Genomic DNA, 27955 nt, shown 5'->3' with positions numbered 1-27955 from the left:
ATGGGGCTAATCTAGAGTGAGAAAAGGCCGGATCTCTACCTCCACTCCCACCGATCCCTGATTTGGAAACGGCCTGAGGCCCCTGATCTCCTGGGCTGGGCCTTTTTTTCTTAACTCCCCTGCGCCCCCTCCCAGAGCTGCCACTGCACACAGAAATCCAGGGTGTCGTTGCCATCATATTCCACAAATTCATGGACACAATGCATGATTTCTGCCTTGAATTGTGCAACATGGTATCTCTCCCTTCTCAGTGATCAGGGATTGAGAGTCATACATCTATTTCTACAGTTTTGCGGGCATCAAAGCCACTTCATGTCCAGAGCGAAGATTGATCATGGTATGGTTTGTATCCAGGTGCCTAACATAAGACCAAATGACCCAAGGCTTGGCCTGTCTACAGCATCCTCATAATATGAATAATATCCAGGGGATTCAAGATTAAGAAAGATCTTAATCTTTCTTAAGAGTTCCTTTGTTCCAGCTACATATTTCTAGCCATTATAGCTCATTCCATCTCATCCCACCACCCAACAGGCTCACCCCCAGGCTGTTTATGTTTCATGGTTCCAGGGACCCATTGACCATGGGGCCTCTGCCTATCAGGGTGTGGCAGGGTGGACCATGAATGGGTTCCTGGGAGAGACAGCAAAGAGAGTTTTGCAGCTGACAATGAAATGCTGTCAAGATTTGAGACTCTTGAATAAGAAGCAAGCAAAAGCCCTCCTTCCCAAGCCCATTTTCCTAAGGAAGATCTTTTATAGTGGGTTTAATGGTACTCTGCAGCAAGATCCAGCCTTGTCCTTATCCCTGGAACCTGAGAATATTACTATATATGACACAGGAGCGACTATTACCTTAATAGTAACAGATGTGATTAAGGATCTTGAGTTGGGGGAGATTATCCAGGATGATCTAGGTGGGTCCTAAATGCCTTTACAAGTGATTTTATAAGAACGATGCAAAGGGGCCGGGTGCGGTGGCTCACGCCTGTAATCCCAGCACTTTGGGAGGCTGAGGTGGGCGGATCACTTGAGGTCAGGAGTCTGAGACCAGCCTGGCCAACATGGTGAAACCCTGTCACTACTAAAAATACAAAAATTAGGCGGGCGTGGTGGTGGGTGCCTGTAATCTCAGCTACTTGGGAGGCTGAGGCAGGAGAATCATTTGAACTTGGGAGGCAGAGGTTGCAGTGAGCCGAGATTGTGTCATGGCACTCCAGCCTGGGTGAAAGAGCAAGACTCCGTCTCAAAAAAAAGAAAAAAAATAAAGAGGCAAAGGAAGAGGAGAGGACAGGGACACCCAGAAGAGAAGGCCATGTGAAGTCACAGGCAGAGATTGGAGTGAAGTGACTAAAAACCAAGGAACACCAAAGAATGCCTACAGGAGCTGGAAGAGGAGGGGAAAAGATTTTTCCATGAACCCTTCTAAGGGAGTGAGGCCCTGCTGACACCTTGATTTCAGACTTCTGTCCTCTAGAACTGTGAGAGAAACAAATTTCTGTAGTATTAAGCCATCCAATTTGGGATAAATTGTTACAGCAGCCTCTAGGAAACAAATACATCTTTGATGGGCTGTGACAGGCACACTAGCAGATTATATGACAACAACAGTAATAACAACTAGTATTTTATTGAACATCCATTCTCCAGCAAGCACTGCACTAAGCACCTAGTGCATCATTTCAATCAGTCACACAACCACTTCATCAGACAAGCATCATTGTCATGCACCATTTGTAGGCAAGGAAGCTGCAACTTAGGAAACTGGGCTACACAGCTAGCAAGGGAAGGAGCTGGGATGAGACCCAGGGTCTGTCTGATTCTGTTGGGTATCATCAGTAACCTTCAGAATTACTCCAAGTACAGCCCATTTCATTGAGAACAGGAGTAAGGGAAAAAGAGCAGAGCAGAGCAGAGGGCACCAGCTGCTGGCAGAGAGAGGTCCAGCCTTCCTGGGAGCACTTTGGCAGCTGCTCAGAGAATGTGTGAGCTACCCTCAAACCCTGCCAGGGGAAGGGTGGAGCTTGGCAGATGTGTGTGGAGGGGACAAAGGGGTGTTGGGGCTCAGAAATGCTCTTGGTCACTATTCAGAGCCAAAGACCATTTCATGGTGGTTCTCACTACCTGCACCTTCCGCCTAGATGGGCAAGGCAGCCAGGAAGCGGTGTTTCATGCAGTGTGGACATCAGAGGCTGGTGTTGGTCTGGTGGGTCCTCTAAGTCTAAGGAGAGTCTGTCCAGATCCCTGGGAAGGAAGGCCTTGCTTGTCAAGTCATCGCTGTTACATTACCTTACGCACTTGGAGGGAATTTTTATTTTCTCCCCAGGGACCAGCTTCTTTTTGATCTTATACGTCTGCTAAGGTCTATGAACTCAGCTCTTGAAGCCAGAGCAAGCTCAAAGGAAGGGAAAAAGCCAAGTGATACCTCTCCTACACCAAGCTCAATTTAACATAGTGAGGGACAGCCTGGGTAGGCTGAGCTTCATGAGATTTCAGATCTTTGGTATTATTATACAATTGTTTTAGGAGCAAATAGGGATGGGCTCCACTGGAGATCAGGCATGTGCAAGTAATTATTTGGGATAAGAAACTTGTTGCATTGGGTGTAGCAGAAACAGATGGAGGACAAACAGACTCCACCAGCAATTCTTTATTCATTATTCTGGGCTGTTAAAAAGCTATTCAAAGACCCTAATCTTTTTCTGTAGCCCATGGCTAAGGGTATTTACAAGGAACAAAATTAATAAGGTGAAAGGACAACATTTATTCAGCACCTTCTGTATGCCAGGTGTTTTGCATGTGGTATTTAACTTAATTTTCAAAACAATCCTGGAATAAAAATATTATTTCTCACATCTTTTCTTTTCTTTTCTTTTCTTTTTTTTTTTGAGAAGCAATCCCACTCTGTTGCTCAGGCTAGAGTGCAATGGCACGATCTCAGCTCACTGCAACCTCTGCCTCCCGGGTTCAAGCGATTCTTGTGCCTCAGCCTCCCGAGTAGCTGGCATTACAGGTGCCCGCCACCACACCTGGCTAATTTTTGAATTTTTAGTAGAGATGGGGTTTCGCCATGTTGGCCAGGCTGGTCTTGAACTCCTAACCTCAAATGATCCACCTGCCTTGGCTTCCCAAAGTATTGGGATTACAGGCGTGAGCCACCACGCCTGGCCTTCTCACATCTTTTCAAATAAAAAAAGCTGAAGCTCATTGAAGTTAGGTCACCTTACTTGCCACATAGGGTTAGTAAAATGGCAAAACTAGAATTCCACAATCCATACTATTTTCACCACACCAGGCAAAATAAATGAACACTATGATGGAACTGGTAAGTACCATGAAGGAAATACACCAGGGAGATATGATGAAGCATGATGGGGAGAGGGAGGAATGCTCAGGTGAAGGGGTCAGAGCAGCAACAGAGAGGCTGATATGTGTGACCCTCACATGTACCAAAGGGATGTCTTGCAAATATCTGAATGAAACACATTTCATACAATTACATATGTAAATTCAAAAACATATTTTTCTTTGCTATTTTTGTTAGATCTAAGGGTGCACGCTGGTTTCCGAGCCAAAATGTCTCCAGAGTAACCCCTCTCAACTGAATGATGGATTAACTGGCAGTGGCTATTGAAAAATAACAGGCATTTTTGCAGGATTACACCATTTCCTCGGGGAGTGGGCCATTCTTCAATTGAACAAGTATTTAGTGAGTTTGTTGATAACCTCACACTCTCAGTGGCAGAAGGGTCATGGAGAGGTAGTGGCCCATAGGGGACACAAAAGTGTTAATAGAGGATAATGGGTGCCATGACCACCTTCTGCCTGGATCCTTCTGGACAGTCTCCATGAGCTCACTGACCCTTCACACTCTAGTGCAATGTGCTTCAAAGTGGGGTCCACGGATCAGGGCCAGTCCACCAAATATTTCTTACCCAATTGGGAGGAGGTACAGAGTCCAAGAGTAAGTGCTTAGGGACATTTAGAGCAATTTAACATTACCACGACATTTTTTGTTGTGTTTTACAAAATATTAATCACAACAGATTAGAAATTATAATATTTGGTCTTTCACCACAGATAGTTGGAGAAGTCCATCTGGTATCATTAGAATGAACTTTCTAGCATGCAAATCTGGTCATGCATAAAGCCTTTTGATCTACCAAAAATAACAATGTTTGGGTGTACATCTATAATTATATAAATATATGTGTTCCATTTAGATATTTTTAAGTCTCCCTGACTCATCTTTATTGTATATGTGAAGGTCACATTGTTGGTTAGTCATAGTATTAATATGTTTATTTTCCACAGAATGCTAAAATACTTCTATTTTCTATATCTTTTAATGAGAAAAAATATCCAAAATCCTTAGCAGGCAAGCCAGGCCCTTGATGATCTAATCCCAACACCCCCCTTCCCTCCAGCCTCCTTCTCACCATTCTCTTTCATGACTCTGTGCCTTGTCTAGAATGTTTACTCTGCTGAAAAGCCTCTTCCTTATCTTAGCCTGGTAAAGTCTTTTTAACTCGGCTCAAACGTTATTTCCTTCTTTAAACCCTGACCTCCTACTCAGCTTTAGTCACTCCTTATTCTGTGCTCTCATAGGACATTGTAGACCTGGGCCATAAGACTCAGCAGTATTGTAGTTATCTGTCTGTTCCCCATCGCACATCCTTTCCCATCCTGTGCACCTGATGGGAAACCTCTCATGCTTTGAGACTCAGAACAAAGATTACCTCTTCCATGAAGTCTTTCCATACCACATACAGTTTTAACAGCTTTCTCCTTGGTATTGCTATTATACATTGAACATGTATGGTTCACTCATTTATTCAACACAAATTTATGTTTTATTGAGCACCTACTATGTGCAAGATCCTATGCTAGACTCTGGAGAAAGGGCCATGACCCAAAAGGACAGAAAGCTCACATTTTAGAGTTTTTTTTTTAAGCAAATAAACAGTAAACACAATCATTTCAGGTGGTTATAAGTACTGTGAAGGAAATACATCAGGGTGATATGACGAAGTATGATGGGGACAGAGAGGACTGCTCAAATGAAGGGGTCAGGGAAGCAACAGAGAGAATGACGTGTGGGCCTGAAGGGTAAGGAGCCAAGCATTGTAAGAACAGGTACAAGTGTGCTCTAGGCAGAAGGAAGAGCAAGTGCAAAGGCCCGTGGGTGGGAACACATTTGCCATATTCCAGGGATACAGGAAGGCCAGTGGGTCTGGGGCAGGGTGAGCAAGGAGGGGAATGATAGGAGATGAGATGAGATCAGATTGGGAGGCACAGGCCATAAGTCTAGGACTTTTCAGGCCATGGCAAGATTACATTTTATTTTAAATGCAGTGGAATCCGCTTGAAGATTTAAGCAAAGGAACGATACAATCTGGTTTTTACCTTTCAAAGACCATTCTGATTGATATGTCAGGGATCAATCCTGAAACACCACTTGAGAGGTGAAAAACCACCTCTCAGTGGTTCAGTTGAGAAGCGATGGTGGCCTGGACAGGATAGTAGTGCTGGACATGGGGGGAAGGAAGGGTTCAGGTCATGTTTTGAAAGTTGGACAGACAGAATAGGTGATGGCTTGGAAGGTGCACCATAATACTACAGCATGTAAGTGTAGGAATGGTAGAGTTTTTATTGGCCCTGAATCTGGGATTTAGTGAATGGTCCAGACAAAATATCTCTGATAAAAATTTCCACTAGGGAAGCAATGTGAATTTGATTATGTGCTAGCAGAAGTGTAGGCATTAGCATCTGAATCTGCAGACATTTTCTGATCCAACACTGCCCTTATGTTAGAGAAAGCAAATATTGGCTTGTTGGTGGAAAAGTGTCCAAATTCTAAGTCTAAGATAAAGCCCTGCACCTCACCCCAGAGACCACTCTCTTGCCTGGCAGTGAACCAATGAGCAGCCCCATTTGAACTTCGTAGTTCTATCCCAATATCGGCCAAACAAAGGTGTCCAGAAGACAAAATGGCAGGTCTCTGGACAAAGAAAGGGCACAACAGCCAAGGGTTCACTTTGTTGCTTGGTCCTCTGTTTTTTTCCCAGCATTTCAGAACTCCTTAGAAATCTGAGTGAATCAGGATTTGAATCAGCATGACTCCACAGTCCATATGAGAACCTCAGGGACATTAATTGTGACTGTACTCATTAGCATAAATGGCAGGTGAATCTGGTGTCAATCACACTTCACCTTCCTTTGTCCAGGGAGGAGCTGGCCACAGCTCTAGCAATAGCAATAGTAATAGCTTCAGAAATGTGAGCCATTCTAATAAATCAGACTTTACTTTTTAAATTGGGGCAGGAAAAAAAAGGAAGCTTAGCTGATGACGGTCATAATGGGCAGTATGACAAGTGCCAATTTTCTTTCTTAAATGATGTTTTAAAAAGCCTTCTTTCAACAAAAGTCATCAGCATCGTATTCATTGCAGAGGACATTTTTGGAATACTGATGTATGTTAATTAGCAAGCATATATTTTACACCTGCTGGAAGCTAGGTCTGGGGGTGGGGAAGGAATAGAGAGATGAATAAGATGTAAAAAGATCCCTGGCAAAGGTCAGTTATTCAACTGATAGATCTTTGGTTGAGGCAGATCTGAAGAAAATGGATGTAAAACACGGGTAAGTGTGGTCAAACCTTTAATAATTGTTGTAAACAAAAGGCCCTAGAAACAGAGAAAGAACCCAACTGCTTGTATGATATGGAGGCAGTGTAATGAGCATTAGCTTTGGGGCCAAGTAGATTGGGTTAGAATTCTACCTACACCACCCACCAGCGTTTTTATCTTGGGCAAGCCGGACTAACTTCTCTGAGCCTCAGTGTTCTCATCCATGAAATAGAGGAGGATGTTTATCTCCAGAGTTATGTAGTGAAAATAAATGACATGAAGTATATGAAGTGTCCAAAGACCTAATACATAGTTGGTGTTCAATGAATGTTGAAAATGGTAACATAGATGGTAGGTAGAAAATGTTGAAATAGATTCTTAGTGTGTGGATTGCTCTATTATAATTTCTTTTCCCTTTCTGATGAAAAGTTACCATATTCTGGGGTATCTTAGACTCCCTAGGGAAGAGGAGGTTCTAATATTATCTGTGCTTAAATATACCAGATAAACTGATGCAATGTGATGGGTAAATGGCTAATTAGGTAAGATACTGGGTCTGGGAAAGAATCACTAGCTTCCAAATAAATAGTGGCTAGAAGGAAAGCAGGTGTAAGTTTTAGGGCTTGATATCCAGGAGAATTAGGCTAGAGGCCCATATTGTAAGGGGCAAAGGGATAGTAGAGACCCTCTAATTCAGTCTCTTCTTAGTACAGTTAAAGATACTGAAACCTAAAGAGGTTGAGTCACTATTCCAAGACCCTCCGAGGAAGAGCCGAGGCTGCAGTGTGAGCCCGTGAACTCTGTGTTCTTCCATTTCCTGTTCCTTGTTTCCTGGAGATCTGAAAGCAGATGGCAGTGCACAAGTCAGAAATACTGAGCTTGGAAAGTCAGAGAAGAATCTAATTTCTGAGCTCAACTCCTCTGCTTCAATATGGGAAACCACCACTTAACATTCCATTAGAGAAACATGCTGTAGCAGTCAGAACCCACTGGTTAGGAACCAAGGCAGAAAGAGAGAAGTCAGGTCAACAATGCTTGGGTCAATGTGCTCGCTTGAGCATCTTTAGCTGATTCTAGATAATTGGTTAGTTGGTTGACTTAAACCTGTCCCAAAGGTGGCCCCTGGAAAATGAAGTTTAGATACTGAAAATCTCTCAGGATAATTTAGAGAAATAAAGGAGAAATTAAAGTTGTAGACAGAAAAATGGAGTATTACATAAAAGCTACCTAACTACTCCCTAAACATATTTTCTGAGAGAACTAAAAAAAGAAACTCCTTTCTCCAAGCCTTGGGTAATACATTGGCAAAGAAAGAACCAGCATCATTGAAAAATGCTGGAGGGGCTATTTGTGAAAACCAGGGATAATGATAGAAGATACTGAACTTGAATGGCCTTCCTGATGTCATCGAGGATCTGGATGGCATTGGTCACATAGCTTCACTCAACCACTGGAGGCAATAGGTGTGGTGACCAGAGTAAGCAGACATGCAGGGGTGGCAATCCCAGTGCTCTGGGCTTTGGTGGTGGTGAATTTATCATGGAGTCCCAAGGGTGAAAATAGATAGGCAAATCACGAAGGTTCTACTTGAAATCTTAAAACTGAACACAAAACAAAACAAAAAAACCCAAACAAATTTTAAAACTCTCTTTTTCTGCCTGTAATCCCAGCACTTTGGGAGGCTGAGGGAGGCAGATCACTTGAGGTCAGGGGTTTGAGACCATCCTGGCCAACGTGATGAAACCCCATCTCTATTAAAAATACAAAAATTAGACGGACATGGTGGCAGGCACCTGTAATCCCAGCTACTCGGGTGGCCGAGGCATGGGAGGCACAGTTTGCAGTGAGCTAAGATTGCGCCACTACACTCCAGCCTGGGTGACAGAGTGAGACCCCCATCAGAAACAAACTACAACAACAACAAAAAAAACCTCTCCTTTTCTGGGAACTAGAGCTCATACTTGAGCCATCAAGTCATCAAAAGAGAATAGAGTCAGTTCACAAAGCTAGAGAACCGAGAACACTTAGAATGAGTGGAAGATTGAGTACCCTGAGGAAGACCCTCCAAAATCATCTCAAGTATGTAAGCACATCTTCCCTCCAGCCTTCTGAAAGGGTCCTGCAGTCATTTACCAGGGTAATTTTATTCTGAGGAAAGAAGTTACACAGATTTTTAGGGTTCATGATGCCGACTTTGAGCTATCCTTAATTCATGGGGACTTAGCACACTACTGTGGGCCAATAATCAGAGTAATGCCAGCCTCTAAAATGAAGTGCAGCATTCCTTGCCTGCTGTATCCATACCCTTGTGGAATCCCTTCTGCTTGAATGTGGGCTGGGTTTATTTGGTCTAGTAAATGAAATATGGCAGAACTTAGGGAATGTCACTTCCAAGATTGGGTTATAAAAAGATTTTTTTCTTTTTTTTGGACCTTGGGTTCTCTTTCACACTCTCTTGGATTGCTCAGCTGGGGGAAGAAAGCTCCCATGTTGTGAGGCATAAAAAGGCCCACATGTCAAAGAACTACAGCCTGCCAGCGACCACGTGACTGAGCTTGGAGGTGGATCATCCCTCAGGGAAGCCTTGAGATGACAGCAGGCTGGGAGGGATGCTCAGCCAGGACCATGCAGCCATGCTGCTCCAGCATTCCTGAACCACAGATGCTGTGAGATGGTAAGTGCTGTTCTCAGCTATTAAGTTTTGGGTAACTTGAGACGTAGCTATAGATAACCAATACCCAGTGTCGGGTGATCCACTCTATTTTTATTGTAGGCTGCTTTGCAACAGACTCACTAGAGCCTTCAACTCACCCTGTGGTTATTTCTCTAGTCCTGTAGTGTCTGATGGAATCATATAGGCTCAGCTTGGTAGAATTCCATAGTAGAATTCCATATTGCCCTTGGGACCCATAAATAAAGGCTATTATTGCAGAAGAGAGAAAATGAAAGCTCCCCCTCCCTGCCAGAAAAGTAAATCAAGAGCAGCCACCCTTTCCTGAGGGAACTGCAGAAATGTGTGGCATCACCAAAGACTTGAAATATATATGAGTGGTTATTTCTGTATATCACTATATTTAGTTGGTACAGAAAGATACTTGGAGGTTAAAAAATAGCAGTGGACTATCAAAAGCTTAATCAGGAAGAGACTTCTATTGCAGTCACTGATCCAAGTTGTGATTTCCTTATTGAAGCAAATTGACAAAGTCCCAAAACCTCAAAAGCCTGTGGTCCCTAATATACAACTATTAATTTGCAAAATGCTTTTTCAGCTATCCCAATGAGAAGACAAAAACAAGAAGCAGTTTGCTTTTACCTAGAGGAGACAACAGTACATCTTCACCATTTTGCTTCAAAGTTATGTCAACTCTGGCTCTGCCATAACTTAGTACATAGGAGACTTTCCCATCTTATCATTTTGCAGGGTATCCTGTGAGTCTGTTATATTGATGACACATTGTGGATAGTCTGGAGAGCAGAAGGAGCAGGTTCACTTGTATCTTGCCAAGACATGTGTGCCAGAAGGTCCTGATACCTCAGGGAAGTTTCTGGGTGTTAGTGGAATACTCTTTCTGAAACAATATCTTAGTTCATAATAAGCTGCTTAAGTAGCAAGGTGCTGCATGGCCAGGTACATGGTCCCCTCTTACTCGTGGTTTTACTTTGTGAAGTTTCAGTTACCTATGGACAACTGCAATCTGAAAATATTAAACGGAAACCTCCAGAAATAAATAACTCATTTGTTTTAAGTTGCACTCCATTCTGAGTACTGTACAAAATCTTGCTCTGTCCTATTCCATCCTGCCCGGGACACAAATCTTCCATTTGTCAAGCATATTTACGCTGTGTATGCTACTGTTTGTTAGTCACTTAGCAGCCATCTTGGTTATTAGATCAAACAAACAAAATACATAGGGTTTGGTACTATCTACAGTTTCAGACATCCACTGGGGGTCTTGGAATGTATCCCTTACTGATAAGGCAGGGGGACTACTCTGTTAAGTTTCTCCCATGGCCCAGAAACAAGCTGAGAGCTGTTATTTGCCTAAGAAACATGGTTTTATTCTAAAACCAGGGGCCTCTGCTATGATTCTCCTACGAGGGCTTACTGCAGTTCCCAAAGAGCCTTACGATATTAATTCTAATAACACTGGTACTTCCAACCTACTTCATCAATTGGGTTATGTATTAGGGTTCTCTAGAGGGACAGGACTAATAGCACAGATGTATATATGAAAGGGCCAGCCTGACCAACATGGTGAAACCTCATCTCTACTAAAAATACAAAAATTAGCTGGGCGTGGTGGCGCATGCTTGTAATCCCAGCTACTCGGGAGGCTGAGACAGGAAAATCGCTTGAACCCAGGAGGCAGAGGTTGCAGTGAGCCAGGATTGTGCCACTGCACTCCAGCCTGGGTGACAGAGCGAGATTCCGTCTGAAAAAAGAAAAAAAGAAAAAGGGAGTTTATTAAGGAGTATTGACTCACATGATCACAAGGTAAAGTTTCACAATAGGTTGTCTGCAAACTGAGGAGCAAGGAAGCCGTCCCAAAAACCTCAAAAGTAGGAATGCTGACAGTACAGCCTTTAGCTTGTGGCCAAAGGCCCAAGAGCCCCTGGCAAACCAGTAGTGTAGGTCCAAGAGTCCAAAAGCTGAAAAATTTGGAGTCCAGTGCTTGAGGGCAGGAAGCCTCCAGCATAGGAAAAAGATGGAGGCCAGAAGACTCAGGCCAGTCTAGTCCTTCCACGTTCCTTTGCCTGTTTTTATCCTAGCCATGCTGGCAGCTGATTAGATGGTGCCCACCCAGCTTGAAGCGGGGGTCTGCCTCTTCCAGTCCACTGACTCAAATGTTAATCTCCTTTAGCAACTCCCTCACAGAAACACCCAGGGACAATACTTTGCATCCTTCAATCCCATCAAGTTGAGACTCAGTGTTAACCATCAAAGGTTATAAGAGCTGAAAGTCTGAGCTGCTTGAATGGTGCCATCTAGGAGAATATTTCTTGCTTTAAATATCAGGGTAATATCAGCCTTTTAGGTCACCAGATAAATAAATTTGGGGCGCACAATCAAATATGGTACTTCTCAAATCCAAAGAAGCTTGTAAAGCCTATTTTTCTATCACTGTTAATGTGCCCCAAATCACATATCTAACAAATGGAACCAGGTTTCAAAGCCAGGTCAATTTGGTATAATAGGAGCACAAATTTTCAGTAAGGCAGGCCCAAGGTCAAATTCAAGGTATCCCACAGTATCAGTTTCCTATTGACATCATAAAAAATTATCACAAACTTAGTGGCTTAAAACAATACGAATTAATATTCTTGTAGTTACATAGGTTAAAAGTCTGGTGCAGATCTCACTGGGCTAAAATCATGGTGTCAGCAGGGCTCTGTTCCTTCTGGAGAGGCTAGAGAAGAATCTGTTTCCTTCTGTCCAGGTTCCAGAGGCTGCCTGTATTCCCTGGCTCATGGCTCCTTCCTCATCTTTAAAGCCAGCAATGTTACCTCTCTCTGACCATTCTTCTATATCTTCTACATCTCCCTCTGCCTCTCCTCTCCTGCCTCCCTCTTCCACTTTTAAGGACCCTCCTGCTTACACTGGGCCTATAAAGATCAACCAGGGGATCTCCCAATTTTAAGGTCAGCTGATTAGCAACCTTAATTCCGTCGGCAATCTTAATTCTCTTTGGCCATGGAATCTAAGATAGTCACAGCTTCTGGGGATTAGGACATGGACATTTGAAGGCAGGCACAGTGGGCTCAGTCTGTAATCCCAGCACTTTGGGAGGCCGAGGCGGGTGGATCACCTGAGGTCAGGAGTTCGAGACCAGCCTGGCAAACATGGTGAGACCCCATCTCTACAAAAAATACAAAAATTAGCCAGGCGTGGTGGTGCACATCTGTAATCCCAGCTACTTGGGAGGCTGAGGGATGAGAATCACTTGAACCCTGGAGGCGGAGGTTGCAGTGAGCTGAGATTGCATCACTGTACTCCAGCCTGGGTGACAGAGAGACTGTCTCAAAAAAAAAAAAAAAAAAAAGACATGAACATTTGAGAAGCGGCATTGTTTCATTTACCATGCCCACCTATTAGGTGAATTACCTTAGGCAAATTACTTAAATCTTTAATCCTGAGCTTCCTCTTTGTAAAGTAGGAATAATAATAGCCAGGTCACTGAGATGCTATTAAATGAGATAAATGCATGTATGTCAAGCACATAGCACAGCACCTAGCACATGATAAATGCTCAGTCTTTGTAGTATTCTCTTTCCTTTCTCAAAAATAAACAAATACACAATGTAGAACTCCCAAGCCTGTGTCCTGGACCACAGTGCCCTTAAATGATGCTTACAGCTCCCCCTGGCATTCCTCACAGAGGGAGGAGACAGCAAAGGCTCAGAGCCACGCCCACTGCCTGCTCTGTCACTGGGTGACGTGGGTCCTTTCTGTACTCTGGGACAACCCATGCTCATCACTCTTGAGGTTTTTGGCACTTGGCAGTGATTGTCCTGAGAAGGAAGTGCTCTCCTGGTATTTCCAGGGGGACAAATGAATCACTGAGTGTGGCCTTGGCAAGTGGTTCATTCTTCTATGAATGGTGACAGATACCCAAAAGGGAACAGCACTCGATGCCCAGAGACTGGCTTTGGATACAAACAAAAACAGTAGTGATATTTACTGTTCCGGACACCCCCCTATTGCTGATGTCACTTGAGGCTTACAACTTTGGGAAGTGGGTTGGGAAGGCATCACCACCAGGCCACTGGGGAAATTAAGGCAGGCAAAGTGAATTGCTTGGCCATGATGACACAGCTTATTATCAGTCCTGGTATTCCGACTTCCACACCTGGGGTTCTGCACTACTCCAGGCCCTTGCCTTAGCCTTCTCAGCCAACAGAATGGTGAAAGGGAATGAAATGGCCTCATTTGGGTTTCATCTTACCTTCTCTGGTTTGCCTCCTCCTCTGCTCCCACATCCAGTGAGGAGCCTTGCCACAGGGCAGCTCCTGGCTGTGCATGTGGGCAGGGCTGTTCCTCCTTCACCAGGGTCCTACGCCTGTCACTACCACTGACTTGGTACTCAATCACACTCAGCCTCACACTGTTGGCTGTCCCGTGTTTGATTCCGATTTCTCCCGATTCTTGGTTTGAGTTGAATTTGTAAAAAGAGGAGAGAAGTGGCTGATGCTCTATTTCCATGGTCCTCACCAGGGGCAGAATCTTCCCCTCCACTGAGAAAACATTTGAAAGTCGCATGGGGCATTTTGGTATAGTACAGTGGCTAGGGGAGCCACTAACATTCCGTGGGTGTGTGTGTGTGTTGGGGGGTAACCACCCTGACATATGCAGGACAGTTTACACACTGCATAGCCGTGAGAACATCTCATCCAAATGTCAATAGCACCTCCACTGAGAAACACTGCTGTGATTGGAGAATCAGCCCTTGCAAAATTAGAACGACCTCTATTGGATGATCATTGTGGCTTATCTTGTAACTCTTCCTTGGGTAAAAAATGCCACTCAAGGTTAAAAAGGAGCTTTCTGCCACCCACCCTCCCCATGAAATGGCCGATTTCACAGCTCATTGGTGAGTCTCAGGGTGTTTACAGACAGAGCCAGGGCTGGGGGTTCCGTGGCAAAACACAAAACAGCACAGACTCCAAAGCCACACAACCTGGGTTGATATTGTGGCTCTGCCATTTACTAGTTGATCTTGGGCAGAGTATTTAGTCTCTCTGTGCCGCAGTTTTCACTATTTGTAAAGCAGGGGCAATTGTAGCAACCACTCTGTTTTGTTGTGTAAGAGTCTAATAAATGTTAGATATTATTTTTTTACAATCACTACCATCTGTGGGACCTAGGGCAGTGTACTTCTTGGCTCTATGCCTCAGTTTCCTCACATGTAAATGGGGGATAATAATACCTACTTCAAAATGTTTTCAGAAGATCAAACAAGAACAAACATGTAAAGAGTCAAGTAGAATACATGATGCTCATAAGAGCCTCATGAAGGTATTACCCCCATTTTACAGGTCAGAAAACTGAGGCACAAAGAGGTTAAGTAACTTGGCCAAAGATACAACGCCAGTAAGAGGAAGAGTGTAATTTGATCCAAAGCTGTCTGGCTCTAGATTCAGTGTGCCCGACCATTATAACCATTACAACCATTCGCTGCTGTTCATTAGCAAGCAGCTAGAACAACATGTGGCAGGTCGTGGGCATGCAGTAAATGTTAGCTCTTACTAATGGATGGCAGAAGCTCGCTCTGTTTGCTCAACACACACCTCTGAGGGTTATAGCCAGAGCCACAGACACATAGGAGCAGCCACACTTGGTTGGCGAAGAGACAGTTCTGACCTTTAGCCAGACCCTCCACTGGTGTGGACACTCCATCCAGGCAGTGTCAGGATTCCCAGACTCCCTGCAGAGAGACCGTGCTGTGCAAGGGAATCAGGAAACTGAGAATCTGGTCTTTGTTCTGTTGCCTCTGGTCACTCACAGGGCTGTGGCTTTCCTTGGGAGAAGGAGGGAGGTGTCCAAAGATGTTACAACAATGATGGGAGGCTGGAGGTGGGAGCAGGCCTTGGCATCCCACCGTCTCTGTTAATGGGAGCATACCCCTGGTTATTGTCACATGACTTGTGACAGCACTAGTTGGGGCAAAGCTCCTGGACTGTGCACAAGTGGAAGTGAGTTTCTGCAATAAAAAAGAGAATCAACATGACACAGGGGTGCCCTTGCTAGGCCAGGCAGCATAGCATGGAGGAATGGAAGCTGATGCCCGGTGGGTGGCTGGGCTTCTCTTCTTGCCATCACCCTCCCAGCCATGTCATTCTGGGTCTGCCCCTCAGCCTCTCTGGAGCTTATGTCTGTAACCACAAAGTAGGGATGAAAATCCCTTACCTGTCTCTTCACACACTTTAATTAAGCTTGACTATGGTAAAGTAGTAATGACCACTTAGTCACTGCTTATTACGTGTGGAACGCTGTGTGCTTTATAGACATAGCACATTGCATCTCCATAACATCCCCGGGAGGCAGCTATCATTATTCCTGTTTTATGAAGTTGGATGCCAACTCTCAGAGCCCATTTAGCCCATGCATGTACAATCTGCCCAAAACTTGGGCTCTGAATCACTCCATTGTGGGTGTCCAAAGAGGCAAGGAGAGAGCACTACCATCTGTTAAGCACCTACTATGTGTGAGAAAGTCCACATTCCTGGTCTTAGTCTGGCCCCACATCACCCACGATGAGGCCCTTTGAAGAGTGGAGGGGGTGGGGAGGGATGATGGTTGTTGGATTAAGGCAGTGCTGTGGTCAAGATGGCCCACTTAGACGTGAGGTCGGGTCCCAACTCATGCGTGCAAAGAACACACTCCAACAAGACGTCTAGCTTCACTGAGCCTCAGTTTCTTCTTCTATCAAATGGGGTGGATAAAGCTACGTCCCTCAAAATTTGCTGAGAGATGAAACAGGTAAAGTATGTCCCACTGTGCCTGGCTCATGGCAGCTTCTACATAAATGGTAGCTATTAATAGCTCTAATTATGAGTTTCTAGTGGCTGAGCATTGAGGAGATAAGAAGGGGCTTAGTTTTCCTTGCTCTTCAGTCCCTCCCATTCCTTTCCCAAATATGAGATTTATATCTCCTTTTGCACCCACTAATATGCCCCAGCCACAATGGCCTGTTATCATGTCCTAGGGATGACACAGTCCTGAGGCCAGATCCTTTTGTTACCTGCTGCTGGGGACTAGGATCAGCTCACTGATGCAGATTGTCCTGGGAGGTTTCCATAACAAAGTTGGGCCGGGGAGCAGGAATTCCCTCTACTCCTGAGGGGTGGCTGGTTCAGCTGGAGACGTCCTTGTTCTCAAACTTCAGCAGGCTTCGGAATCGCCTGGAAGGCTGGTTAGGCCACCGATGGCTGGGCCCCACCCCAGTATTTCTGATTCAAGAGGTCTGGGGTGGGGCATTTCTAACAAGCTCCAGAGCTTCTGCTCTTCTCACTAAGCTATGTTGACTCTTAAAAGAATGGAAATATATTTAATTAACATTACTGAAGTGGTGTCGTGGCAAAAATCTGTCACTTCTGCTGGTCCAGGGACCACACTTTGAGAACCACTGAGCTAGAGAAACGGGAAGGGCAGAACTGGATGGATGTGGCCCCTTCCTGTGAATTTCTCTTTCTTGGAGAGAGTGTTTGTTTGTTTTTTCTCTGAGTCATCTAATGAATCTTCATGATTTCTGTTACTAAATGTCGCTGTTGAGTAGCCTGATTTGAAATGGGGTATGAGGCAGTCCTGGAAACACAGCCCCATCTGAAGTCGGGGTGGGGTTAGGGGTCCCAGGCCTCAGTTAGGGAGTGGGCTCCTTGTCCACACAGGCTTCAGGGCTGATGCTGTCTTCTTGCCTCAGCTGGCATGCGTTGGCCTCCCAGGGCCCGGCAGGGCTTTCTTCACAGCTGGGCTGACTCATCTACCAGGGCAAGCCAGGGCCACAGGCACTTGCTGACAATCTGGGGTAATTTGACACTAGACTCAAATAGACACCTTGAAGAATGGACTGCCTTTTTTTGGCAGGATGCAGTGACCTGTGACTGCTACGTGAAGGCCTGGGCACTGCTGAGGTCTGGACAGAGGTAGCCTGATGATCTGGCCAGGTGCTCAGCTCTCTGCAGTTGGCTCACTTCCTGCTGTCCTCTGTGCTTGGCATTTGACAGCAACTTGTCAACTCAGCATCAGATTTCAATGCTGTCCTGATTTTCCATTCTTCTGTTACCTCCTGTCTTGGGCTCACCACAGGCTCAACAACTTGACTTAACTTGGTGTTTCTGGATGTCTTCTGTAGAAATAGCTCTGACTCACTGGCCCTCCATCACCCCCTCATCCTGTAAGCCAATCAGCATGGGAAGACAGTGGGGTTTTTCCATGTACCTCTTTGGCTGCCTTATTGTTGTTATCAAGCCACTTCAGCAATAGAGATTCATTTCATAAGAGAACTATGTGATGTTCCAGTAATGTCAGAGCAAGGAAAGCTTTCCATTCATGTGGATCAGAGTTAAGGAAGAAGACGAAATGGAATCGTGGCCTCCTGTCATTTGTGGCAGGCCCCTACACCCCTGCCCCTGAAGTTCTGGGCACAGCCCATGATCTGTCAGGAGAACAGCAGGGATCTGCATCTGGCAGGATTCTGCTCTGTGGAATCACAGATAAGCGGTTCCTATTTTTCTTCCAACACTGCAGAGAAATGACAAAATCCAGGGCCAGAGTTTTCATGAATTAAATAGAGTTGGAATGGATCTGAGAGCTCGTTGGGCCAAGGGGTGGCAAATGCATTTTATTTGTGCCAATAGCAATTGTTTGGGAGGGGCTGGATAAAGCTCTACATTAGAAGCCTACTTCGAGCTCAGGCAGAAATGGTACCCTGGTCTTACAGTCACATCTGTCTTGGGCATAGGATGAGAAAGTGGTCACATACTGCCATCACTGACCCAGCTCTGTTCTCTCCATTTATGGAACAGGAAGCTAGGTCCCAGTGAATGAAAGGTCTTTCCCAGTTCCTACAACTTGTTAGTGGTAAATTTAGAAATAGAATCTAGGTTTTCTGGCCTTATTTCAGTAACATTAATTCAATACATTTTGCAATCTCAGCTCACTGCAACCTCCACCTCCCGGGTTCAAACGATTCTCAGCCTCCCGAGTAGCTGGGATTACAGGCATGCGCTACCATGCCTGGCTAAATTTTATATTTTTAGTAGAGACAGGATTTCGCCATGTTGGCCAGGCTGGTCTAGAACTCCTGACCTCAGGTGATCTACCCGCCTCGGCCTCCCAAAGTGCTAGGATTACAAGCGTGAGACACTGTGCCTGGCCAACATTTTCATTCTCATTGGAATAGATGCTTTGAAAACAATTGAGTCTGATTTCAAATCCTTAATCCATCATTTACCAGCTGTGTGACCTTGAGCATGTCACTTAATGTCTCTGTGCTTCTGTTTCCTCATTTATTAGATGGAATAAACACACCCATTTTACTACTGGGAGGATCGAATGTGATCATGGTATGTGTAGCTTAGGGCCTCACCTAAATATTCAATGTATTTTTTTTTCCAACAGCAAATGACATGCATTATTAAGATGACAGTCTTGGGGGCAGTTTGCACACCACAGTGATGGTATAATTGTGTAATTGTAGATCTAGCTTCCTCTCCTGTGAACTAACGGTTTGGGACCAGATTACCTTGAATTTTCCTCTAGCTCTAAAATTTCTATGATTGTAAATAAATGACTTTAAGAGATTTTTCTTTAGCTGTTTCTATGAGCTGGTACTTGGTAAAGGAGCCCTGGAGGGTTTTCTGGAGTCAAACAAGGGTCTTTCCAGGTGCAAAGGCCATATTCAGGATTCTAATCTCTTCTATGCTGTGCAACTGATGGTCTGAGACCTCTGCATTGTGGTAAAACGAATTTTCTTCTCAGCCTTTCAAGGGCAGGAAGTGGTCTGAGTTATCAGTGTCCCAGCACCCTGCATGGGCCTAGGATATGGAAGGTGGCTGACTTCACCTCTAGGGCTTGAGAAAAGCAGTCCAAGGCTCATCCATGGCCAGGGACTTGGAATTTACAAGGCCTAGGACTGAGTGAGCTTGTGACTCTGGGCCCCTGGCCCAGTCACTTCCTCTTGCAGCCTGTTGATCATTCCATGCATTAAATCAGGAAGCTGCTAGGTTACCCTCTGTCCTGGGGGGGTGTGGCTAAATAGGCAGTGAGGAAATGCTGCAGCCTCTTTCACAGGGGACTGGATGGGGCCGTAACACATCGAACAGCTGTACCTCCTCCGAAAAGCCATTTCAGGTGAACCAAAGCATTCTGCCCCTACGAGGAAGAAAGGGAGGCAGTGAGGAGGGAATCAGGCCCAAAGAGCTGGGCCCAAGTGACATTTACAAATAGCAACATGGAAACTCACGGAAGAAGCCAAGCAAGGTAAAGGAGAGTGGGCAAGTCTCAGTGAGACCATTTAAGATATAAACAGCTAAGGAGAGTCTTTGAGGGCCATTATGTAACTGTTTTCCCGAACCCAGATCATAGGAGCAATTTGTAGCTGGAAAGAGAAGCATCGGAAGCTTTGGTGCTTACCTTTGTTCATTCATTTATTCAGGCACTATTCACAGCCTCGTGTGCCCCAGACTCTGCTAGCATAGGAGAAAGGACCATAACAAAGGCATTGTCTCTGTTTCCAAGATTCCAGAAATGTAACCAGGGAGGAAGGCATATAAATAGCTTGCAGAAGCAACTGTAATTATCACAGTGCCATGGCATCCACTGTTGTGTTAAATCGGGTTTCTCTTGGTGGATGTTCATTGCGGTGTCTGCCTGGAACTTGTCCGCTTCTCGGTGGAAATGCATCCACCTTCTTTTAGGAGTATTGTTCCTCATCCCGTCCCCCTCTGAGTAAGCGCTGTCTGTCTGCACTCCTCTGACCCTAGTGATAGTTAGGAGAATGGCTAATGACCACAGTCAGGGCAATCAGAGTTCTTTCCTGGGATTCCTGTAAATGGACCTTGGGAAAGAAGAGCTTTTATTTTTTTCTGTTTTTCTTGGAAAGTGAAGCTATAAGGGAAGGCCAAGTGCTGTAGAGACCAGTCTCCTGCCTCAGAAAGATCAGCAGTTGAGGCCGGGTGCGGTGGCTCATGCCTGTAATCCTAACACTTTGGGAGGCCAAGGCGGGTGAGTCACCTGAGGTCAGGAGTTCAAGACCAGCCTGGTCAAGATGGTGAAACCCCGTCTCTACTAAAAATACAAAAATTAGCCAGGCATGGTGGTGCACACCTGCAATCCCAGCTACTCCGGAGGCTGAGGCAGGAGAATTGCTTGAACCTGGGAGGCAGAATTTGCAGTGAGCCAAGACTGTGCCACTGCACTCCAGCCTGGGCGACAGAGACTCTGTCTTAAAAAAAAAAAAAAAAAAGTGGACAGTTAAGAAAATAAAAGGGATAGCCAGAGAAGCAGAGATAAGACACACACACACACACACACTCACACACACATACACACACTCACACACACATACACTCACACACATACACACACTCACACAACATACACACACTCTCACACACATACACACACTCACTCATACACACACTCACACACATGCATACACACACTCACGCACATACACACACTCACATACACACTCACACACACTCACACACATACACACAAACACTCACACATACACACACTCATACACACACACACACACACAATGCAAGAGGGAGAAAATGAGAGGGAGAGAAAAGCAGATAGTTGAGGGCCTTTGAGTCCCTGGTCTTACTCTCTGCCGTACTTCTGCAGTTTACAAACACCAGCTACTCACTTCCCTTTTTGTGTTTTTGCTCAAATTCAGTGTCTGTTGCTTACCATTAAGTGTCCCATCTAATAATAATATAGCCCCTACCAAGAAGAGAGGGAAGGGAACTGGCATTCCTACCTACTATGCACCAAGCATTTTTTAGGCACTTTGCAAACTGCCTGACTTAATTCTCTAAACAACAAGTGAGGTAGGGCTCAGCAGCCCCTTTTGATATTTCAAACAGTAAGAGAAGTTAAACAGCTTGCTCAAAGCACAGCAGTAGGAGTGAAGCAGAAGCAGGAAGTGGTATCATGCCCTGGGGTTATAGAGGTCAATCGAGAGATGCTGTCTAGGCCTTCAGGTAGTTCACAGGATTAAGCACATAGTCACAAAGAAAAATGTATTAGGTTGGTGCAGAAGTAACTGCGGCTTTTGCAACCACTTTTTTTTTTTTTTTTTTGGAGCTGCAGTTTCATTATTGTTGACCAGGCTGGCATGGTCTCAGCTCATTGCAGCCTCCACCTTCTGGGTTCAAGCAATTCTCCTGCCTCAGCCTCCCAAGTAGCTGGGATTACAGGCACCTGCCACCATTCCCGGCTAATTTTTTTGTATTTTTAGTAGAGATGGGGTTTCACCATGTTAGTCAGGCTGGTCTCAAACTCCTAACCTCAGGTGATCTGCCCGCCTCGGCCTCCCAAAGTGCTGGGATTACAGGCATGAGCCACCGCACCCGGCCTCACAACCACTTTTAATGGCAAAAACCACAATGACTTTTGCACCAGCCTAAACTCTGGCAATCAGTTTTGAAAATAAAGAGGAAGGAGGTAGAGGAAAATCCAGACTTAAACCGAAGACTAAAGGATGGGAAGGAGCTGTGGGCAGGAGGGAGGAGGGGCGTGGATAACCAGTGGACAGAGCAGAGGCTGGGAGGCAGGAGAGGCCAAGGCATTTTTGGCAGGGAGCGGGGACACAGTCAGGGGGAGGCTGTTGCAGTGATGCAATGACGGCACTGAAGTAGAGGACACGGATGTCAGGAGCAATGGAGGGATTTGAGGGAAGTGGCGGGGGGACTTGGCAGGACTCAGTCACAGCTTGGACATGGTACAGAAAAGGAAGCAAGGCTGGCTTCCTGGTTCAGAGAAGTAAAGAAAGATTTCCATGTCTGGGCTGACAGAGTGGGACAAAAAAGTGGATGCTTTCCAGGGGTACTGAGTCTGTTTGGGACGGGGAATGTTGAGACGGAAGAAGAGAAAGAAATGTACTTGTCATTTTAATTACCATTGGGGGTTGGGCTCACTTGGTGCAGTGGGTAAGAAAGCCAAAATTAAATGCAGTGAAATTTGTCCTGAAAATGGAATTCCTCAGCAGGTTAGAGAACCCTGTGCTAATAGCAATGGCTTTGACAATAGCTCCCATGAGGCCTGTCTTAGAGCACAATGCTTTGCACACTTCTGAGGCACTCAGTGTCTTTTAATTTTTAAGGAGGAAGGAAGAAAAGCAGAAAAAGAGAGACAAATACTGTATTCTAATTCTCAAAACTATACTTCAGTCAGCCAGCCAGGATCCTACACTGGCTGTTGGTAGCCAAGTTTGTAGCAGAGCAAAGCCACTATATCTGCCTTCTCAGGACCTTCTTCCTCTTTTGGAGACAGGGTCTACTGCCGAGGCTAAAGTGTAGTGGTGCTAGCATAGCTCACTGCAGCCTCAACCTCCTGGGCTCATGTGATCCTCCTGCCTCAGCCTCCTGAGTATCTAGGACTATAGGCACATGCCATCAAGCCTCGCTAATTTTAAAATATTTTTTATAGAGAAAGGGTCTTATTATGTTGTCCAGGCTGGTCTTGAACTCCTAGGCTCAAGTGACCGCCCCCTGCCCACCTTGACCTCTTAAAGTATTAAGATTACAGGCGTGAGCCACCAAGCTTGGCCAAGGACCTTCTTAAAAGCTACTTTGATAATTGCAGCAATTAGCTTTGACATTGTTTTACTTCTTCAAGTAATAACAGAAAATACTTTATTCAACTGTTCAACTTTGGTAATGGTGTGAATTGAGTGTGGTACAGCCACACTGGTGTGTCCTTCACAACACTGGGGGACACTGTTCACAGACGCAACAATGCGTTTGTGTCCTGGGAGTGGTGTGTGCTTGACCAGCAGGATTTGACAGTGGTCTTGCATGAGAGGACCTTAGCTCAACTTCAAACTTGGTTTCTTCATGGTTGTGTGACTCTCTGAATGAGTCCCTTCATCTCTCTGGACCTTAGTTCTATTGGCTGAAAATGGGGAAGCAAAATTGGACCAGATCAATGTTTCCAAAAGCATGTTTGCTAGAACGATCAATTCTATAGGCTATTTTTAGGTGTTATTTGATAAAACAGGTTCCAAGGTCAAAAAGCACTGGATTAAAATAAGTTAATATAGTGTGGCCTTTTTGTAAAGAAACTGTAAGATACAGATCTACAGAAACTATAAGATATGGATAAGTGATAGAAAACACTTAATGTGGAATTAAAATTGCAGAGTTTGACATTTTTGACCAGGAATTTTTCTTTTTTAAACTGGTCCTGCTCTAGCTGGAAGGCTGCATGTCATTTTATGACTGGAGTAGCTATATATATATATATATATATATATTACTTTTTCAACTACAAAAGACTGTAAATCGATTATAGTGAAATTGGAAAATGCAGATCAGTGAAAAGAAAATTTAAAACCACTTAGGGAAAACAAATATTTATAAAATGCTTCATTTCAAATGTAAAAACTAAAGTTACCCACTACCCTATAGAAATCCACAGTGATAACATTTTGTGTATTTCCTTCCAGACATTTTTTTCCCTCTACATATGTCAGCACTTCCCAGATGTGATGATGGTATTTGAAAGAGCATGATCTGGAAATCCTGAGCCGTGCTGCCACAAGAAAATGGATGCACAGAGGACAAGGCCAGGCAGCGCAGGTCTTCATTACACTGAGACTTTGCCTGAGTCCCATGGTGCCCCAGTGCCCTGGCCTGGGCACATCAGCACTGCCTTCTGTCCAGGCCCCATGAGTCTCAGATGGTGGACCCTGGTGACGGAAGGCTGGGTAGATGCCATGGACCTTTCCGTAGGTCATAGCCACAGCTGAGCACTTGGTGTCTTACTACTCAGTGGAGAGGAGAAGTGTGCTGAAGGGTGGTAAGAGAGTGTGTCCAGGGGCCCAGACCAGAGTGGGCCATGCCTCATCTAGAGAGCAAGCATCTTCCAGAAAGGAGAGCCCTTGGGTCTTTTTACAGAAGCAATCAGAAAAACACCGGGAATCTCCCAGAAGACTGAATGTAAGAGGACGAAGGGTCCGGGCACAGTGGCTCATTCCTGTAATCCCAGAACTTTGGGAGGCTGAGGTGAGTGGATCACTTGAGGTCAGGAGTTCAAGACCAGCCTGAACAACATGGTGAAACCCCGTCTCTACTAAAAATACAATATTAGCTGGGCATAGTGGCGCATGCCTGTAATCCCAGCTACTCGGGAGGCTGAGGCAGGAGAATCGCTTGAACCCAGGAGGAGGAGGTTGCAGTGAGCCGAGATTGCATCACCGCATTCCAGCCTGGGCAACAGAGCAAGACTTCATCTCACACACACACACACACACACACACACACACACACACAAACGAAACAACAACAACAACAAAACCAAAAAAAAGAAAAAGAAAAGTCAGGTCTGGGGAGCTGAAGTGGCTGACAGAGGAGGAGGAGAATTATCTGCAGTGCTTCCCAAATTCAGGACACTCACCCAGTGCATCTCAAAGCCTGAGTCCTCATATCTCTTCTGGGGAAAGGAGAGAAAGAATTGCTGGTGGATTCTGCTGTGTTTTGCCTTGAGGTCATTATGGGCAAAATTTCAGATCTATAAGGCCCATTGCTGAGGAGGGAGTGGACCTCTGTGATTCCTCTTGAGCAAAGGAATAAACATCCTAAGTTTGTGAGTAAAGCATCCATCACATTCTCTGGAGCCATCACTGCTATTTGGAGAGGTGGGAGTTGAGAGAGGCCATTACTGGGCAGAACCTGAGTTTTCACTTGAAGATTCCTCCCTTATGAATCCAGCCCCTAGAAAACAGAGCAGCCAGCAGGCCTGTGACATTTCAGTTTGGCTATAAAAACTACAGGTTAATAATAAAACTCTTTTCTGGTTTTAAAATTATATTCACATGCATCAGCTCACATTTCTGAAAAAGCACTTAGGACAGCATCTGAGGCAATTAAGCATCATATAAATGTTGGTTTTGTGGTCATTCTTATTTTATAATTATTATTATTTGTATCCTCACCCTGGTAGGCAGACAAGGCCATAGTCAATATTACAGTCATTTTATGGATAATAAAAAACGGGAGAGGAATTAAGTAACCTATTTAAATTCATATAATAAACAAATGGCAGAGCCAGGACTTGAAGCCAGGTTTTTAGGCTGCACATCTCAGCTTTAACAAATGACAGAACACCTGCTCTCACATGTGGCTTTATTTGTCACCTAACCACCCTCTTAGGCAGGTAAGCACTGGGGGCAGTGCTCATGAGCTAGGCTTTTCAGCAAGAACCAGACATGGATATGTATTGGTTCTGTCACTTACCAGCCCTGTGACCTGGAGCTGGTTTTTTACAGCCCTGTGACCTGGAGCTGGGCCCCACAATTTTCACTGGTAGATGGAGTAACAGTAGTGCTGACATCCAGGGCTGTGGATGAGGATTGGGGAAGATATTTTGATATGAGTCTAGTGCTCAGCACACAATGGCAGTGATTATAATCACAATATGGTCATTTTTCAGATGAGAAAAACTAGCTCAGAGAACAAATGTGATTTTCTAAAGATTTGGGTTTCCTTGCTCCTAATTCCTAGTTCCTGCCACCACTGAAATCAGGACCGTAGATGTTGCTCTCAGCATGACCATTAGTTTAGACAGCTGTAGGTAATCAGAGCCAAGCAATGCCCTCCCAAATACAACAATCACACACAGAAAAACATGGAACCCTTCTGCAGATGCCTTCCTTCACTAGCCCTAACCTCACTCTAGTGTCATCTTTATTTGGTTCAAGCCCTACCCAGTATTTCTGTCTTCACCTGGATTTAAATGCTCCTGTGATCACACATAAGCTTTCATGCCTCTATGTCTTGTTTCTATAATCATTACAGTGTAAGTGAACATATAATAGCTGCTTCTTCAGACCACACTTGCTCTCGGCAGTGCCTACCACAATCATGGTAGGTATTGACTGTATGTCTAGTGGCCCCACCTTTCCTCTGTAGCCCAAGCCACATATCTTTGTTGCTTCCTTTTACTTCTTTGCTGGTCACAGTTTGTAGTTGCAGACAACAGAGTCCATTTCCATTTCTGAAAGAAAGATTTTTCCTTCTTTTTTCTTCTTCTCTCTCTTTTCTTCTCACTCACAGAATTATTCGAAGGGTAGACATCTGAGCTCTAGACTAAGCTCCCAGGTCCACATGTAGATTTGTCCCATTCACGTCGATGCAGTTGTCCCTGAGATGAGAAACCACACAGCTTTTGCTGTCCCCTGTACCAGCAAAATGGATGCCCCCTGTCCAGCCTGTGTCCCTGCATAGGTTACTTCTGGATGGAATTCTCATACTGGTGCATCTGGCTAGTTGAATCAGGCACATTTCTGCCCCCAAGCTGTGAGGGAGGCTGGGAAATGTAGGTTTTGTTTCTGCTCTGGGAAGGCAAGGGTAACACTGATGGAAACTATCCACGAGTTAATGGAGCATTTAAAGTATTTGGGGGACACAGAGCAAAGACAATGTGTATAATCCATCTTCAGCATCCACATGTAATTGGTAAGCAAATTTCAGCAGTTCTAAATATGAACACTTCTGGGATTCATCTACTTCTCTCTACCCCACTGCAGTCCTTTGGCTCAGTGCTTCTCACATGGACAGTGGCAACAGCTTGTAAGTAGTCTCTCTGGCTCAGTCCCCTTTCTGCCCTATCTCACGTATGTTTTGTAGCCAGTGTTACTCCTTTGCTTAAAATCCTCAAAGCTCCTGGTTGCTTTCAGAAGTGAGTTTAAACTTATAATTATGGCTTTTAAAATCCTTTGGAATCTCAGGCCGGGGGTGGTGGCTCACGTCTGTAATCCCAGCACTTTGGGAGGCTGAGGCGGGTGGATCACCTGAGGTCAGTAGTTCGAGACCAGCCTGGCCAACATGGTGAAACCCCGTATCCACTAAAAATACAAAGATTAGTTAGGCGTGGTGGTGGGTGCCTGTAATCACAGCTAATTGGGAGGCTGAGGCAGGAGAATCACTTGAACCCGGGAGTTGGAGGTTGCAGTGAGCTGAGATCGCACCTCTGCACTCGAGCCTGGGTGACAGAGCCAGATTCTGTCTCAAAAATAATAAATTAAAATTTAAAAATCCTTCAGAATCTGGAAGATACTTCTCCAGGCCTTTCCACGTGCTGTTCCATCTGCCTGGGGGGCAATTTTGATGACTGTGTACCATTTCATCATAAAGGGACCAAACGTTATTTAATCAAGCTGTTACTATTAGAAATCATATTGACTTAAAATATGTGCTCTTTTAAAAAATGTTGTAATAAACATTCTTTTACCCAAATATTTTGAAATATTATTAGGATAGACTCTAAAAAATAGAATGGGAAGTACTAGCTAGAGCATCAAGGCAAGAGAACTACAAAACACTGCTGAAAGAAATCATAAATGACACAAACAAATGGAAAAATATTCCATGCTCACAGATTGAAAGAATCAATATCATTAAAATGGCCATACTGCCCAAAGCAATTTACAGATTCAACACTATTCCTATCAACTTACCAATGTCATTTTTCACAGAAGTAGAATAAACTGTTCTAAAATTCATATGGAACCAAGAAAGAACCGAATAGCCAAGGCAATCCTAAACAAAAAGAACAAAGCCTGAGGCATCAAATTACCCAAAATTAAACTGTACCAA

The 27955-nt window shown here is 44.7% G+C and overlaps 1 long non-coding RNA gene across 1 annotated transcript in view; it reads left to right on the top strand.

Annotated features, from left to right (window-relative positions):
- LOC104007745 (uncharacterized) overlaps positions 1–24443 on the top strand; it is a gene marked incomplete at its 5' end in the record, with an annotated part of 54235 nt that extends 29792 nt beyond the window's left edge. Inside the window, 2 exons of the long non-coding RNA XR_008536939.2 lie at positions 9097–9302; positions 23806–24443. This is a non-coding gene — a long non-coding RNA (uncharacterized LOC104007745). The remainder of the gene's footprint in view (positions 1–9096; positions 9303–23805) is intronic.
- Between the last annotated feature and the right edge of the window lie 3512 nt (positions 24444–27955).

This window comes from Pan troglodytes, chromosome 7 (assembly GCF_028858775.2).
Source record: "Pan troglodytes isolate AG18354 chromosome 7, NHGRI_mPanTro3-v2.0_pri, whole genome shotgun sequence".
Taxonomy (NCBI): domain Eukaryota; kingdom Metazoa; phylum Chordata; class Mammalia; order Primates; family Hominidae; genus Pan; species Pan troglodytes.
The sequence above is the reverse complement of the archived record's forward strand: the minus strand, read 5'-3'. Positions and strand labels throughout refer to the sequence as shown.